This window comes from Vitis riparia, chromosome 14, assembly GCF_004353265.1.
Source record: "Vitis riparia cultivar Riparia Gloire de Montpellier isolate 1030 chromosome 14, EGFV_Vit.rip_1.0, whole genome shotgun sequence".
NCBI lineage: Eukaryota > Viridiplantae > Streptophyta > Magnoliopsida > Vitales > Vitaceae > Vitis > Vitis riparia.
In genome coordinates this window covers 8,514,549-8,531,342 of record NC_048444.1, presented here as the reverse complement: position 1 = coordinate 8,531,342, position 16,794 = coordinate 8,514,549, and the positions used below count along the sequence as shown (strand labels likewise).

Genomic DNA, 16,794 nt, shown 5'->3' with positions numbered 1-16,794 from the left:
GCATAATTCATTCTTATATATGCCATTAGAGTACAATTTGTGACTTTAATCAATAAACCTGATGACAAACTAATTTATTTGCACTGATAAACCTTACAATCCATTTATTATTATACAAGCTTGAACAACCTAAAATGTTTCATTTATGGTTTTTTGTACTCTTTTTTCTATAGTCTCACCCTTTTCTTCCTCCTCTTCATTAGGCTTATTATTGTGGGCTTCTAATTGTTGACTTTGTTATGTTTGCTCTCCATAAGGCTTGTCATTTCCCCCCTTGTTCTGTATAAGGGGTTAAGTCTTAGACTTGTTATTGGACATCATTACTAATTTATTTATGTTACTAAGTGAATTTGCTTTACACTATTCATATGGTTCTGCTTTATAAAAGTAATTCATTCACATCTTTTCTATTAAAGTTACTTTCAAAAGTGAATACTTACATAATTGTTAGTGTTTAATCACATAATATTTTAACACATGTTCTTGGATTTGCCTCCTTATCCTCTTTAATGATATTTTCTTACTTATTTAAAAATATATAGGCATGCTTAATTCGATAATTATTGGTGTTTTTTCATGAATTTGATATTCTAAAGTGAATTTTTTATCTAACCTCTATGGCATATGTATGGTCCAAACTATAAAAAAGTGGTGCATGGAATCAAAATATTGTAATTTGTTTTTATCTCCATGAATATGGTTTTGGTGATTTTTGTAATTAACTACATTATGTGCAATAGTGATGCACATCAATTGATATAGAAAGTGAATTCAAATATTTTCATTTGTATTTAATTTTTGTATTTGATTTTTCAGGAACCATGGATCCATTCTAGCTATCTCTTAGAGTTGATGATTATAATATGTTGTTCCCTTTAGCCTTACCAATGCCAATTTTCAATCATGAATTTGTGCTATTCTACTAAAATCTGTTATGTGCACCAATTTCGATTTGATGCAAGGTTTCTTAGCATTAAATAAAATTTTTTGCATACAATACTTTATTATAGCATACAATTATATTATGTGCAACTAATTTTAATGGGCTACACAATGCAATTTAGCTAGTTTTTTTTTTTTTTTTTATTATTTAATTTCCATTTAGTTGTTGATGTTGCTAGGTTTCTCCCTTGCTTGGATTGCTCTATCATATTGTTGGGTTGCTACAACTCATGCATTTTGTATTATTGATGTTACATTTTTTACTTTAGTTTTTGTCATATTCATGAAGATGGAGGCTTTTCTTAGTATTAAGGTGGTTGATCACTCAACAAAATTAACTTTATTTTAATAAAAATTCTGAATCATACCAAATTCTTTTGGATTATATTATATAATTCAACAATGTAACAAGACCATCAAGAGAGGATTATTGTTAATGGATGTGTGCTCTAATTCTTTCAACACATGAATGCATTTGTGAATACTTAGAACTTGGATAATTGGATATATTGTTGCACCTGAGAAAAAATTAACAATTTTGTGCATGAATAACAAAACATTAGTACTTGTAGTTACAAGATGGCTATATATAAGGATAATATTTTTATATGATATTTTAGTGTAGACATATTGTGTAGTGTTTGGATTGAGGAAGGACATATTTTTTTGGATTTTCAATTGTTGATGGGTGTTTTTTTTTTTTTTTTTCTAAATGGTAATTGATTGAGATTAAAATAGAGAAGTGTACAATTTGTAATTTACTAGAAAGTTGACCACTAGGAAGACTTAACAACAACTATTTTTATGATGCATAAGACATTTCTTTAGGTTAATTACTTTTATGTTAATAAAAATTCAAATATCATTTTTGTTATTTCTTTCATCTACTTCATTATTTTGTGTATATTTTATAGGGGCATAAATATTCTAATGATTTGAGACTCAAACCATTTTCACATGATGATCTAAGTCTTGTTTTTGGTAAAGATCGTGTCAATGGAAGTTTGGTTGATACTTTGTATTTCAACTATTTTGATATGTTTAAACAAATTACTAAGAATTTAATAGGAATTCGTTTTACTTGTATTTTCTTTGAACAAATCTATTTATACATAATTTAGTTTAGGTTGCAATATTTTATGTAAATAATTTATTAATTGGGTATGAGAATTATTTTTATGAATGGTTGAGTAGATTCAAGTTTATATATTAATATATTGGGAATGAAAATTATTTATTAAGAGATGATTTGGTAGCTATGTGATGGAATTAACTTGTTAAACAAAATAAAACAATAATATATTACTTTAACTTAAATTAGTTTCTTGATGGTAGCAATGTCGAAAAAAAAATTAATAAAGACTTACTTTGATGAGAAAATGATAATTAATCAACATAATTTTCTATTGACTTATAAAATTGGGTCAACATATAAATATATTAATGGAACAAGAAGACCTATACGGATAATGAAACATCAACATTAGCCTATATTGATAACTTTGGAATATTAACATCTGTCCATGGTGATAGCAAGATGCTATCAACATATCTTATACCTATGTTGACAACTCGATCAATGATGCTAATCCTAATCTTCATCGTTAACATAAGTCAATGTTGATGGTGAAATGCTATCAACAAAGCCATTCTTCTTTATAGTGGGTTCACTGGTAATACATAACCCATCCATGGCGCAATCAACTACCAATTCCTTTAAACCCATTATTTTTCCCTCAAACCTATAAAGAAACCCATAAAAAAGCATCATCTCATCTCGATAAGACTCTTTTGACCAGCATGCACTGTTTTTATTATAGAAATCCAAACCAACCAATTCTATTATAGAAAACCTAAACTAATCGCCATTGTTTTCTATTTTCTTTTTGTTTTTATTTTTTTATTTTTAATACTTGGTATTCGCAAATGGTTAATGAAAGTAAATGAAAGACTAAAGAGGTAAAATGTTACTCAAAGTAGGTGATGATGTGCTTATTCTAAGTAATTGGTCATTGCATAACTTTCTTTTGAATGGTGTTGTAAATTTAGTTTAGTTGTCTTTGGTTATTTAGAGGACTATAATATTTTCTATGAAGGACTAACTTTTTATGCAAAGGCAAGGTAGTAAAAGAAAAAAAAAAAAAAGGTAAGATGGAGGGGTGAAAAGGTACACAATAGGTGTATAAGTGCGTGGCCTAGACCTATAGGCTTGCAAGAAGGAAAAAAAGACTATTTTACATGACAGGATAACACTGATACAATTAAAAATAGGTAGTGTAAAATTAAAAAAACAAAAAACAAAATAAAAGGGTCAAAATATGAACATTAGGTGTGCAAGTGTGCAACCTAAACTATTAGGTCTGTAAGAAAAAAAAAAAGGGAAATAATCGTCTAGTTCTTGAGATCAATAGTACCAGAGGTTTACTGGTAATACAACCAGTCTAAGATCTAATCGACCCCTAGTTTCCATTTAACCCATTGTTTTCCTCTCGAACCAATAAAGAAATTCATAAAAAAGAATTATCTCACCTAGATAAGACTTTTTTGACCAACTTGCACTATTTTTATTATAGAAATCCAAACCAGCCAATTCTATTAGAGAAAACCCAAACCAATGATCATTGTTTTTTTTATCTTCCTTTTGTTTTTATTTCTATTATTTCAAAATATTAGTATTTTGACAGGCTTGATTAAAGGAAAAGAAAGACTAAATAGGTAAAGTACTGCTCAGAGCAGGTTACGATGTACTTATCTCCAATAGTTAGTCACCATAAAAATTTATTTTGGATGGTGTTGTAAATTTATTTATTTATCTTTGGTTATTCAAAGGATTTATATAAGGAGGGATAACCACTCATATAAAGGCAAGTGGTGTGAAAAAAAAAGAAGTAAAACGAAGGGTCAAAAGGTACATAGTAGGCGTATAAGTATACAACTTAAACCTTTAGGCCTATAGGGAAGAGAAAAAAAATTACATTACATGAAGGGATAACACTGATACAAAGATAAATAGTGTAAAAATAAAAATGGGGAGCGAAATGGATGGGTTAGAAGGTGAACATTAGGTGTGTAAGTGTACAACCTAAACCATTAAGCCCACAAGAGAGAGGAACAAAAAAAAAAAAAGAAAAAAAAAAGAAGAGGAAATAACCATTTGACTGTTGAGATCGATGGTTCAAGAGGTTCATTGGTAATACAATCAGTCCAAGTCCTACTGACAACCGGTTTCCATTAAACACATTGTTTTTCCTCAAACCTATAAAGAAGCTCATAAAAAATGCATAATCTCACATGGACAAGACTCTTAAGAATATAATGTTACTCTTTCTTTACAATGTGATATTATGTTATAATAATTATATATATAACTTTATTATTATTATTATTATATATATAATATTTTCACTATACTTTTTATTTTAAAATGCTTGAATAAAATGTTTTAATATGTTTATGATATTTCATATATATATATATATATCGAGGTTCCTTTTATATATATTTATGGGTTCTACAATGTCTTGTTTATGGTTTTATTTTCTTACTCATTTTCAACTTTTTGAAAATACTTTTCACTTTTCTAAGAAATTCATACAATAAGAAAGGCCTTATGTAAATTAATTGGCGATCATGTTGTATATATATACACTTTTATTTATATGCAGCACACCCCTCAAATACTAGCCTCAGTTCCCACCCACGTTTGATTATGAGTAGAAAGGGGCCAATTAATCCTCCTACAAGAGGGAAGCAAAGAAAAGACGATGAAGATATGGTTCACTAGAAGCATTATCAGTTGATGATGGAGTAGTTCCCCAATTGGGAATAAATCATCAGCAAAGAAGAAACACAACATACTTTCTCATGGAGACTGACCTAAGTCAGCTCTATTATTAATTAAGCAAACTCCCAATACACATAGTACTTCTGGATTATATATCCAACACTCGAAACCACAAACTCCAAATCAACCCATACGTATGTCACATGCGCCAAGCTATATATATTATTCTTCAACCCCAAGAAACCACAAACTCCAAATCAACTTCCTTCATTACACACTAAGCATTATATAGAATGCCCGTTGAGCTTCTTCTCAGTTTCAAGGGCCTGGTGGGTTGCGTGGGCTGTGTGGACTTCCCTTTTTTTCACACCCATGTGATCGTAACGGATTGCACTTTTTTTTAGACGGTGGATCAGGTAAATTTCCTGTTATAACGCCCATCTTGTCGCTACTCATTTCTTCTGCAACATCCATGTCAAATATCATCATATATCACAAAGAGGCAAAAACGTACAGCAGCTCATGCATGACTGTATTAAATTGGAAAATTATGTACTAGCCTCCAACCATATCTATTTGAAGTATCATTAAGAGAAAGTTATCGTATGTATAGTTAATTACTTAGTTATACGAATATTAAATGCATGTAGAAAAAGAAATTACCATTTTGAATCAGCTCTCGAGCACTAACGCAAGAGGGAAAGAGAAGGACTGAAACCAAGAGAAAGCATACAAGGAAAGCCTTCATGGTGGTGGGAGATTGGAGTAGACTATGCTAAACTTTCTCCCCCACTGCCCTTATTTATAATGGCATTCATATGCGTGGATTGGGAAAAAGATATGGTCATTTTAATTAATTGGAAAGCATGTAGGGCTGGGTGTCCCACCAAAAAAGGGGAGCAAGGTTGACAGGCTTTTTAAACTTGTACGACTATTTTAAAAAATAATTCTTAAAAAATGGTAGTTTGAATTTTTATTTTATTTTAAAAATACAATCATTATAAAACAATTGATAAATACTTTTTACCATTTTGAAAAGTGTTTTTTGAAAAGATACCTTCCATGTTTTTCATATCAACGATACATGTTAAAAAAAAATTGAATTTACATTAAAAGTGTCTCTCCTATGATTCTATAAAATTGAATTTATATTAAAAGTGTTTCTTCAAAAACACTTTTCCATAAATTTTTTATTAGTCATACACGTTAAAATAAATTGAATTTATACTAAAGAAATATTCTTTCCACAAAACCCATAAAATCAAATTTATAGTAAATGTGTTTCTTGAAGAGACATTTTCTACAATTTTTATATTAGTCATATAGTGAAAAAAAAAAAAAATTTACATTGAAAGCGTCTGTACAATTCTACAAAATTGAATTTATACTAAATGTGTCTTTTGAATAAACATTTTTCATAATTTTTATATTAGTCACTTATCGAAAAAATTAAATTTATACTAAAAGTGTCTCGTGAAGGAAAACCTTTTAATATAAATTTAATTTTATGAAATTGTGGAAGATATATTTTGAAAAGACATTTTTAGTATAAATTCAATTATTTCAATAGATGATTGATACAAGAATTGTTGAAGACGTCTCTTCATCTTTAATATAAATTTAATTTTATGAAATTATAAAAAGTGTCTCTTAATAAGATATCTTTATAGTGCGTTTGGTAATGATTCTAAAAAGTGTTTCTAATTTTTATCACACTTAAAATTTTTCATCTTTTAAGTATTAAAAAAAAGTTAGAAACATTTTCTAAAATCATTATTAAACGCATTTTTACTATAAATTCAATTTTTTTTCACTGTGTAATTGATATGAAAATTATGAAAAAAGTTTATTTAAAATACACTTTTAATATAAATTTGATTTTTAAAAAATTTCACTGTATAATTATCAAAAATCCCAAGGATACTCACTATCTCAATTATCACAACACTCCAAATAATCCCTAACCCTAATAAAATAAAGTAAAATAAAACGACACCCTTTTTCTTAAAGTAAAACAGAAGGCATCTTACTTTGGAAAACCAAACCCGTTCCTATCCAGAGGTCGTCACCTGCTGATGTTGGCTCATGACGTCTGCTCAAACATTTGGCTGACTCGTATCCTAATTTCTATACTTTATATAATGCCATAAAAAAGAAAGCTAGATGCCCTCGATTCTAGAGTGGTCATGAGCCCCACTGAAAAGCAAAGGGATTAGAATAAATAATCTTTCACACATAAAAGCTAAGACTTGCAAAAGTTGCAATGAGAGAAAGAGAGATGACAAGGATAACATCAGACTCCAATTCCATATTCACCATGTTTCACGTGACTCACCTCCTGTTCATATTTTACTTCATCCAAAGATTTTGAGTACGTTTTTTAATTAAAGTATTTTTTTTGAAAATATTTTTTAAAAATAATTATTTATTAAATATTTCTTCAAAAAACATTGTAAATAATTTTTTAATATGTGATTTTTAAATTTTTTTTAAATTTTATCAAATGAACTTTTTTTTTTTAAAAAAAACACAAAGGTGGTGTTTGTTTTTTAACTTAATTCTAAATAGAACTTTAATACTTAATAGTATTAAATATTAGGTTGTTTGTTTTTATAGTATTTTATTTCTATTAAGTATTAAAAAGTAAAAAAAACTATTGTGTTATTTTTTCTATTTAGAAAAAGCCACATATTTTGGCTTTTTCTATTTAGTAAAAAGTTTATAATAAGTCATGAAAAAGTAAAAAAACAAATAACCTAAATTCTAAAACTAAATGGTTTTCAGTAAAAAGTCAAAAAAACAAACACCATCAAAGTGTTTTTGAAAAACTATGTAAAAACGGAATCTTAAATCATGACGAAGTTGTGGCCAGCCGAGAGGGTGCTGTTGAAGGGAGGGAAGGAAAGAAAATTACACTTTGTGTGGGGAAAGAAGAGTGATGAAATTAAAGTATTGTGAAGTTAGGTAAGTTGAGAAATTTGCATTGAAATATCTTGTTTGCTTAGATTGACTTTATCAAACAGGCTTTAATTAGTTCACCAGAGGGATTTCATCTGGGGTACATCTTTGTCCATGTGCATGAAAATCAAGCCTTTCTTTGCTGTTAATGTCAATTATTATGATAATAACAAAATTTAAATATCATATGAACATTGTGACTATTTTTCATTAAAAATTACACGTATGAGAACTCAACAATAATGCTAGGGATTTTCATGAGAGCTTAAGGATTGCAAGCTATATTCTACCCTAACCTACCATATGTTTCTATTGTGAAACACAATCATTTCATCATAAATCAAGTGATATTATATTGTAGGTCATATTCTATTAGCAACTGCAACACTTGGGATAACAGCCATGTGTTTGTCAAAAGGAGGAACTACCCATTCTTGACTTAAGGTCTTAATAAAGCTAAATGCTTCATTCATTTCTTAAATTAATAAACAGTCAAACTTAGTTTGATCTACTAAGATATACACCCGTCGCTATTTTTTGAGATGAAGTCACGATAGTACATCGACATGCTTTTAAAACCATTGATCAAACTTTAAAAGGCTTAAATTACGTTTGGTAGTGATTCTAAGAAACGTTTTTAGTCTATCTAACACTTAAATGATTAAAGAATTTAGGTGTTAAAAAATTTAAAAATACTTCTTAAAATCACTATCAAATGGACTCTTAATAGGTATTGATGAATCATTTAGTGAAAAGGTAATGATATTAGAAGGAGATTTTTGCTAAATCCTTCATGTTGTGAAAAAAGGTATAAAGTCTAAACTAATTGATGCATGTGTGGTTAAATCACCATTGTCAACAAATTAATGTTCAAGTTCTAAGATTGAAAAGAAATAGGAGATCCATAAATAATTAACCATTCATGGATCTTCTGTTTTGAGTTGGTATTGGATCTCAACCTACATAACGGGATGACACGATAATGAACATTTATAACACATCAAAATGAGTTATTCATTAACAAATTATTAGAGAGGTGTTTCCACAAATAGACCATCATATAAGTGATGAAAAGGCTTTAATAACTCCTCCACATGAAGATATCCATCGATTGGCTTAATAAAAGCATCATACATATGTTCCTTGGTGAAGAATTGTACAAGTTTTACTCATCATTTGACTCGTTTAAGGATGAGACAAGGAATTTGTATCAACAAGTATTTCTTGATTCAATCTCACTTAGAGGGTTACCACCACATAGATTGATACTGAAAGAAAGGATCATCCGTTATGCTGATATAGAATATTGACTCTAAGATCGAATCATGTAATGGTACAAGATTGTTTTTCTATGATTATTAAAACAATTTGATTGATTGTTAAATTTTGGTTGTTCAATTCGCTGGAAGTAGAGTTTTCTTACCAGAAATTCCTATGAAGACTTCAAAAAACATGGAAGTACTTCTATTTTGAAGATTAGTAATAATCATTGTACCACAATAGGTATATGTCCATTTACTACTAGTTATCTCATTCTTTTGAATCTATTATGTGCATGTTTAACCTATACAAGACTACTCAATTTTAGGGAAATCTGAAAAGATGAAACAATGTGTTCATGATGAAGAACATTCGGAGTCCATGTGACATGTGCAATGCAAAAGGTGAAGAAAAGGTAAGTTGATTTTTTTCATACTTACTTGAACATATTAGCCATGTTTGTTCACATACTAGATCTATTGAGAATTTTACTTAAATTTTATTTTGATTCTTGTACTCTTAGCCCAACAATGAAAATCAAGATCTATGGTAAATATGAAATGTTGAAAATGTTGAATGGAGTAGAAGAATCAAAATAAAACAAAGAGAAAAGAACAAAAGAAGAAACACCACATACGCACCCATGGGGACTGACCTAAATCAGCTCTATTATTAACTAAGCAAACTCCTAATGCACATAGTCCAACACTCGAAACCACAAACTCCAAATGAACCCATACATATCTCAGTACATGCGCCAAGTAATATTATTCTTCAACCCCTAGCGACTCCTCTTCATACCATCTATCCATCTATCTATATATGTTTGTTGTTGATCCATAGCGGCCAGCTCCTTGATACTAAGCATTATCTTCTCATTTTCAAGGGCCTGGTGGCGCACATTTTTTATTCTTCCCAGAACACTTCTTTGGCTTGGGTCCGCAATTTCGACGATAAATTCCACAGCTCTCGCGGGCTGTAATGCCCACCTTATGATCAGTACTCATCATTTCTGCAAGACCCATGTAAGATATCATCAACACAAACAAGACCGAGACAATATTTATACTAACAGCAAAAAAAAAAAACAAAAAACAACTTCCTTTATATTAGATAAGATGGAAGTGAAAGGATTTTTCTTATCCAATTTTTATTTCCCTATATAACTTATATATGACAAAGAGGAAAAACAGGAGCTCATGCATGATTGTGCATTTGAAGTTTTTTACATGCAACGTCCCCTATATACATACATACTAATATTTTCCAAAACAAAGAAAAACACTTCCAATTTTTATCTCTCTCTCGTTTTCAAACTATGAAAAACCTTGATTATGTTAGCAGGACATTTTATTCAAGGCAGTGTAAGTAACGATCATATGTACAGCTAACTAGTTACATTAATATAAAATGGATGTAGAAAAAGAAATTACCATTTTGAACCAACTCTCGAGCACTAACGCAAGAGGCAAAGAGAAGGACTGAAATGAAGTGAAAGAATACAAGGAAAGCCTTCATGGTGATGGGAGATTGGAGTAGGGTCTGATAAACTTTCTCCCCCACTACCCTGATTTATAATGGCATTCATATATGTGGATCGGGAAAAAGAGGTGGTAACTTCAATTAATGGGAAAGTGTGAAGGGTAAAGTGTCCCGCAAAAAAGGGAAAGCAAGGATGAGTCCCCACCACCCCACTGCCTCAATTATCACAAAACATATGGTACCTCTCTTGCACATCTTTTGATCCGAAACCAACTTTTCTCATGCACATGGATTCACTGCTATCACATGTACCCAACTTTCTCACTCCACTCAATTATTTTACTCCACGATAGAATTTTCTCTCATTATCATGGTAATATTCATGAATTGACACTGGCTGAGGCCAGAATTCTCTGGAGGAAAAGAATACAAGCAATTTTTCATTTTTTTAAAACTTTTTGATTTCCATTTTCAAAAATGGTTTTTATATTAAAAATATTGGTGAATTGAAAGTGCGTTTATCAAATTTTCTTTTAAAGTATTTTTAATTTAAGTGTTTAAGAGTTTGATAGTGATTTTATAAAGCGTTTTTAGCATTTCTAATATTTGAAAGATAATTTTTTTTTTAAATGTTAGAAAGACTAAAAGTATTTCCTATAATCACTATCAAACGAACTCTTAAATATTTTTGAAAAAAACCGCTTATCAAATATTGCTATAAAAAACACTATTAATGATTTTTCAACTATTTAAAAGTATTTTCTAAATTTCAAATACCTAATTTTTCTTGAAAAATACTTTTTGATATAGAATTGTTTTTCAAAACACTATTAAATATGATTTTTCAACTATTTAAAAGTGTTTTCTAAATTTTAAATACCTGATTTTTCTTCAAAAATACTTTTTGATTTAAGAACTATTTTTAAAAAAACAATCTAGCTAGTTAATATTAGAACTGCCATAATGCTAATTATTGGAGCGGCAGATAAACACATTACTTTTGCGGATCAAAAGGAGCTGGATGACATGAAGTTTTGTTGTTGGATTAATCTTAGAACTGCCTCCAATTCTAATGTGTTCATATCTATTATATATATGGTCATGAAAATATATGAAAAGGCATAACATATTATTTGACTAAAATATATGAAATAATCTAAATTTGTAAATCTCACTCTCCTTTGTTTAAACTTGAAAAGTAATTTGTTTTTGTTATAAATGTCCTTCAATGTTTTGATTATTTATTTGTAATTTTTTAAAAAGAAGGTTATATTTTTGTGGTTTAATTTAGGTATCAACCCGATGTTTGAATGGAGTTGAACAATCATTTAAAATACTCGGATTGGGTTTGAATTAGGTTTTTTCCAACTCAAGTTCTATTTATGGGTTGGACTCAGATTAATGTTCGAACAATCCAAACCTATGTTTTTATAATATTTATTATGTATATTATCCTATATAATAATATTCTTTTTTTTTTTTTTAAGAAAAAATATCAAATTATTTTATATTGTATACTTTTTTTTAGAAAGATATATAAATTTATTTTTACTTTTTTTTGGTTATTATCTTGAAAATTTGTTCTATTTATTTTAAAAAATTTTAATATAAATATATTTAAGAAACATTATAGATAGATTTTAAATTATGCAACTCAATCAACCTAACCAACCTAAACTTGGAGAAATGATATTAGGTAAAGTTTAGGTTAAGTATTTCATGTTAAAGGTTAAGTTGAACTTAGATTTACTGTTTCTTAATTTAAGTTGCGATTGGATTAGTCATCAATCCACCCAAGTTGCAACCTCATTGTTTTTAAAAGAAAAATATTAAGATGTTTTTTTTTTTTTTATTAAAAATTTGTATTTTTTAGGCTAAAAGAATGTGAAAGGTTAGACTTACAAATTGAGGATTATTTCAAAGTCAAATAACCCTATATATATATATATATATATATATATATATATATTAAAAATAACATTGTATATTAATTAATAAGAAATTATGGTAATAATATTTGTTTTCATTATTTATCTTTTTAACTTGGAATAGAATAGTGATGATAAATCATCTTCGAACTTTTTCCCATTGCTCATCTCTACTAATTGAATAGATATTTTTTTTAAAAAATAAAATAAAATAAAATTGAATGTATATAAGTGTAGACCCCCATTTAGGCATGAGTCACTTTTTCTCTATTTGTTTTTGCAGATCACATTTTTAGCCACATGTCACATCCTTAGTGGCCATAAGGAATCAACCTCGCTTTTTGAAGCTGCAGTAAGACTTTGACACGTGGAGGAACTTTCTGTGAGGGAGACCCCCCATTTCTGACCATGAATCCCGGCCAAATGGGACGTGCAGCCAGGAAGCTGGGGGCTTTATGCCGGTTGCAGCAGGCGTGCAGCAGGCGTGCAGCAGCAGAGAGAGTGGTTGGGGGAGCCATGCTTGCTAACCAGTGAACAACAGGGAAGAAGAAGACACCAAAAAAAAAAAAGGAGGACACCAGAAGGAGGACAGAAAGAAAAAAAAAAAAAAAAAGTGGAGGAAAAAGGGGCAGAAAAAAAAAAGAAAGGGGAAACGATAGGGAGAGGGGGAACGAGAGGAGGAGAGGAGAGTTCGAAGAGTAGCCTTGGGAAAAGAGGTCCTGATCTGGGCATCTTCCAGGAGGGGTCATAAAAACAGGGCTCGAAGTCAGGTGAGCTTCCATCTGCGAGGAAGCTTTTCAGGTATGGACCCTGTTCATTATCTTCTCTATTTTGTTTTTGGATATCGATAAGATTCTATTTTAGTGCTTGGATGCGAGCATTGGAGATTTTATTATGTTCTTATGGAATCTGAGTTCGTTTGCCTCCATGTTGTGCTTGATTTCTAACTTGGCTTTTAACTTGTTTACACCGACTATTTTAAACTGCTCTTCTCTGTTTCTTGATTGTTTACGGGTTATCCTCGATGCCTGGAGTATACTTATTCTCTCTATTCCGCCAAATTTTGAGAGAAGATTCATCACACGCTTTTGATTCGTGGGGTCGCGCCAGCATTTCTTTTCTTTTATTTATTTATTTACCATTCCACCTTCTCCGGATGTCTCACATCCGGAATCCTGTCTGGCCGCCATTCTACCTTCTTCGGATGTCTCACATCCGAAATCCTGGCCCGACCGTCATTCCCTTCTCTAGATGTCTCGCATCCGGAATCCTGTCCCACCGCCATTCCACCTTCTCCGGATGTCTCACATCCGGAATCCTGCCCTGACCGCCATTCCCTTCTCCGGATGTCTCACCTTCGGAACTCTGTCCGGCCGAAATCCCACATTCTTCGGATGTCTCACATCCGGAATTCTGTCCGGCCGACGTTCCACCTTCTCTGGATATTTCACATCCGACGCCTGATGTCGGATGGGAGAGGGGGGTGATTCAACTTCCCCCGTCAGACATGTCCGGATCCTCGTTTTATAACTTCTTTTTTTTTAAAACCATTTCAAAGCATCCTATCTTTCATCCTTAGAATTTTTAAGATCACCCAAGTGTCCCATTTCCAATAAAAATTGGTTGCCATTTTCTTTCTGGTAAGCCATTTTCACACCTCCTCTGTTTTAAAATTGTTTTGAAATAAGCAAAGAATCAAATCTTGTAATTCAGAATAATGGAGTTTATGAAATTAATTCATGCAAAAATAAACGGGCTTTGGTGGGAGCCCGACATATGTGACTTTATAATTGATTGATTGATTGATTGATTTAGTTGCCATGCATGATTGTTTCTATTTTGCCCTATGACATGCTTGAAATTATTATTTAATCGTGCACTAACCTCACTTCTTGATAGCGCATTATGGATCGCTACCCAGGTACGCATCTACATCCGCTCGGGTCATTTTTTGTATGCATGTTTAGATTCTCACATGCGCATGATCATTCTGAGTATCCATTGATTCCCTCATCAATTGTCATGATTGCTTCATTTTATTAGTAGAGACCCGACTTTAGGGATTTAGAAGAGTGCTACGGTCTCTACCGTACCTTCCCGATAAGTAACTTGACCCCCGAACCCGATCCGATTTTTCGTAGACCACGTTTTCCAAATAAGGAGTCACACTTAGGGTTTTTCTTTTTTATTTTGTTTACCCTTTTAAAAATAAAACAAAAATAAGTGGCGACTTCAAGTCATTTTCTTAACCAATATAAAATCAAATTTTCCAATAAAATAAAAATCGAGCTCGCCATCGCGTGGGAAACCCATTGAGCCGAAATGCGGGGTCCACAATAAGTTATATAAATTCATATAACTTCCTTTATATTAGATAAGATGGAAATGAAAGGAATTTTCTTTTACAATTTTTATTCCTCTGTATAACTTACATATATGACAAAGGGGAAAAACAGCGGCTCATGCATGATTGTGTATTTGAAGTTTTTACATGTAACGTACCCTATATACATACATACTAATATTTTTCACAAAAAAAGAAAAACACTTCCAATGTGAATACAATTTCACATTATTCAAAATCTACTCTTAATTAAAACTAAGTGGAGAAAAGGTTATTGAAGAAGACATGCTAGAAAAGACATTTACTATTTTTCATGCCTTGAACGTACTCTTGCAACAAAAATATCAAGAGCACATATTTAGTAAATATTCAGAATTAATTTCATGACTTCTAATTGTTGAAAAAAACAACGAGCTATTATTTGAAAAACCATCAATCTCATCCAATTGGTTCTATGCCATTCCTTAAAGCGAATGCCATCTCATCCCATGATTTTAGACGTGGACATGGTCAAGGACATAGATGCGATCGTGGTAATGGAAGTCACAATTCCAAACATCATGGTAGTCATAATAGTAGAAATACCACTTACCATTAGAAGTGGAACAATACTCAAGCAAAATCATTAGAAAATGAGAAAGATAAATAAGACACAAACTCATGAGAATGAATGCCACAGATGTGACATGAAAGAGCATTGGTCATGTACCTGCCGTACACCAAAACATTTAATTATCTTTTACCAAGCCTCAGAAAAGGAAAAAGGAAAAAAGGAAAAAAAGTTGAGAGAACTTTGTTAATAATAATGGATTTCATAACATAACCCACTTGAATGTCTTTGATTTTTTTTTTAAGATCTTAACGACAAGATTGATTATTTAATTGGAGATGGATGTGTTCTTTATGATTGATTGTTATGTCTTGATATTATTTCATCTTCATATGTTTTTTCGTTTTACAAACATTAAATTTTATCTTCATTTGTTCTTCTTATTTCCTTAAACTATGCAACATTAGCCTGAAGCTAATGTCAATACGATATTAAGGCTTGAAAACTTGATTAAAAGGTCTTAAAAAGTTACTATTTTATTATTAGATAGAACACAATTCTTTGAGAATAATGCTCAAGATTCTTGAAGAATAAACAAAAGATTTCACTTGTAGCAGATATCATATTCTAATTATGATGAACTAAAAGTTCTTTGAAATAAAGTAATACATGTTTTCATATGGCCAACTTGATCCCCCAAGGTTAGCATTTATTGTCCTCACATGGACTTAACAAAAAAAAAAAAAAAAAAAAAAAATCCAAAAATTCACTTTTCTAGTACTTGTCCATCTATGGTAACATATATTATACCAAGTGGTATTTTGATTAGACAATTTTCTTGTCATTAGGGGGACGTAGTTCCAAAAGAATGATGTGAAAATAATAAAATTATTCTGAATGCATAGACTTTGTTTCATCTTGATCCTCGTATAAATAAATATGAACTAGAAGTTTAAAGAATTATTGATTTTCAAAGTATTGCAAATCAATTCTGAGGTCATTGACACAAGGATAGTAATAGAGTCACATATCCAAAAGGACAAATGAACAAAAATTATAGTAATATAAATTTAAAATATGCTTGAAACATGATAGATCTATTTGTTCAAAGGGTAGTAATTCTCTTGAAGAGACTGACATAAGGAAAAACACATTGAAATATTGGTTACTCTTGAAGAGACTACAATTAGTCTTACTAAAGAGATTGTAATCATAAGAAGGGTAATAAAATGACTAATCAATCTAAAATTATAAATAAATAGTCCTTAAAAAAGTATAAATAAATAGCCATAAAAAAACCAACAAATTATACAACATCCCTTGAAAAGAAATATGGTTCTTAAAAATGAAATAACCCTTGAAGAGACATAGGTACACCTAAAAATAGTGAGATCTCCATATGCCATATAAAATGGAATCAAAATAATGTCTTCTTTCTAAAGTGACTTAACATCATTAACAATGATGAGCATCCCAACTGAAAAAAAAAAAAAAAAAAAAAAAAGGTACAAAACCATTAGTCAAAGTGGAAATAAACAATCTAAAC

General features: G+C 30.4%; 2 long non-coding RNA genes across 2 annotated transcripts; both read right to left on the bottom strand.

Annotated features, from left to right (window-relative positions):
- Positions 1-4,713: 4,713 nt before the first annotated feature.
- LOC117930906 lies at positions 4,714-5,500 on the bottom strand. The gene is made up of 2 exons (XR_004653954.1): positions 5,390-5,500; positions 4,714-5,187 (listed from the first exon to the last, which is right to left on the bottom strand). It is a non-coding gene; the product is annotated as an uncharacterized LOC117930906 (long non-coding RNA).
- A 4,092-nt stretch (positions 5,501-9,592) lies between these two features.
- LOC117930684 lies at positions 9,593-10,485 on the bottom strand. The gene is made up of 2 exons (XR_004653926.1): positions 10,378-10,485; positions 9,593-9,956 (listed from the first exon to the last, which is right to left on the bottom strand). It is a non-coding gene; the product is annotated as an uncharacterized LOC117930684 (long non-coding RNA).
- Positions 10,486-16,794: the final 6,309 nt, after the last annotated feature.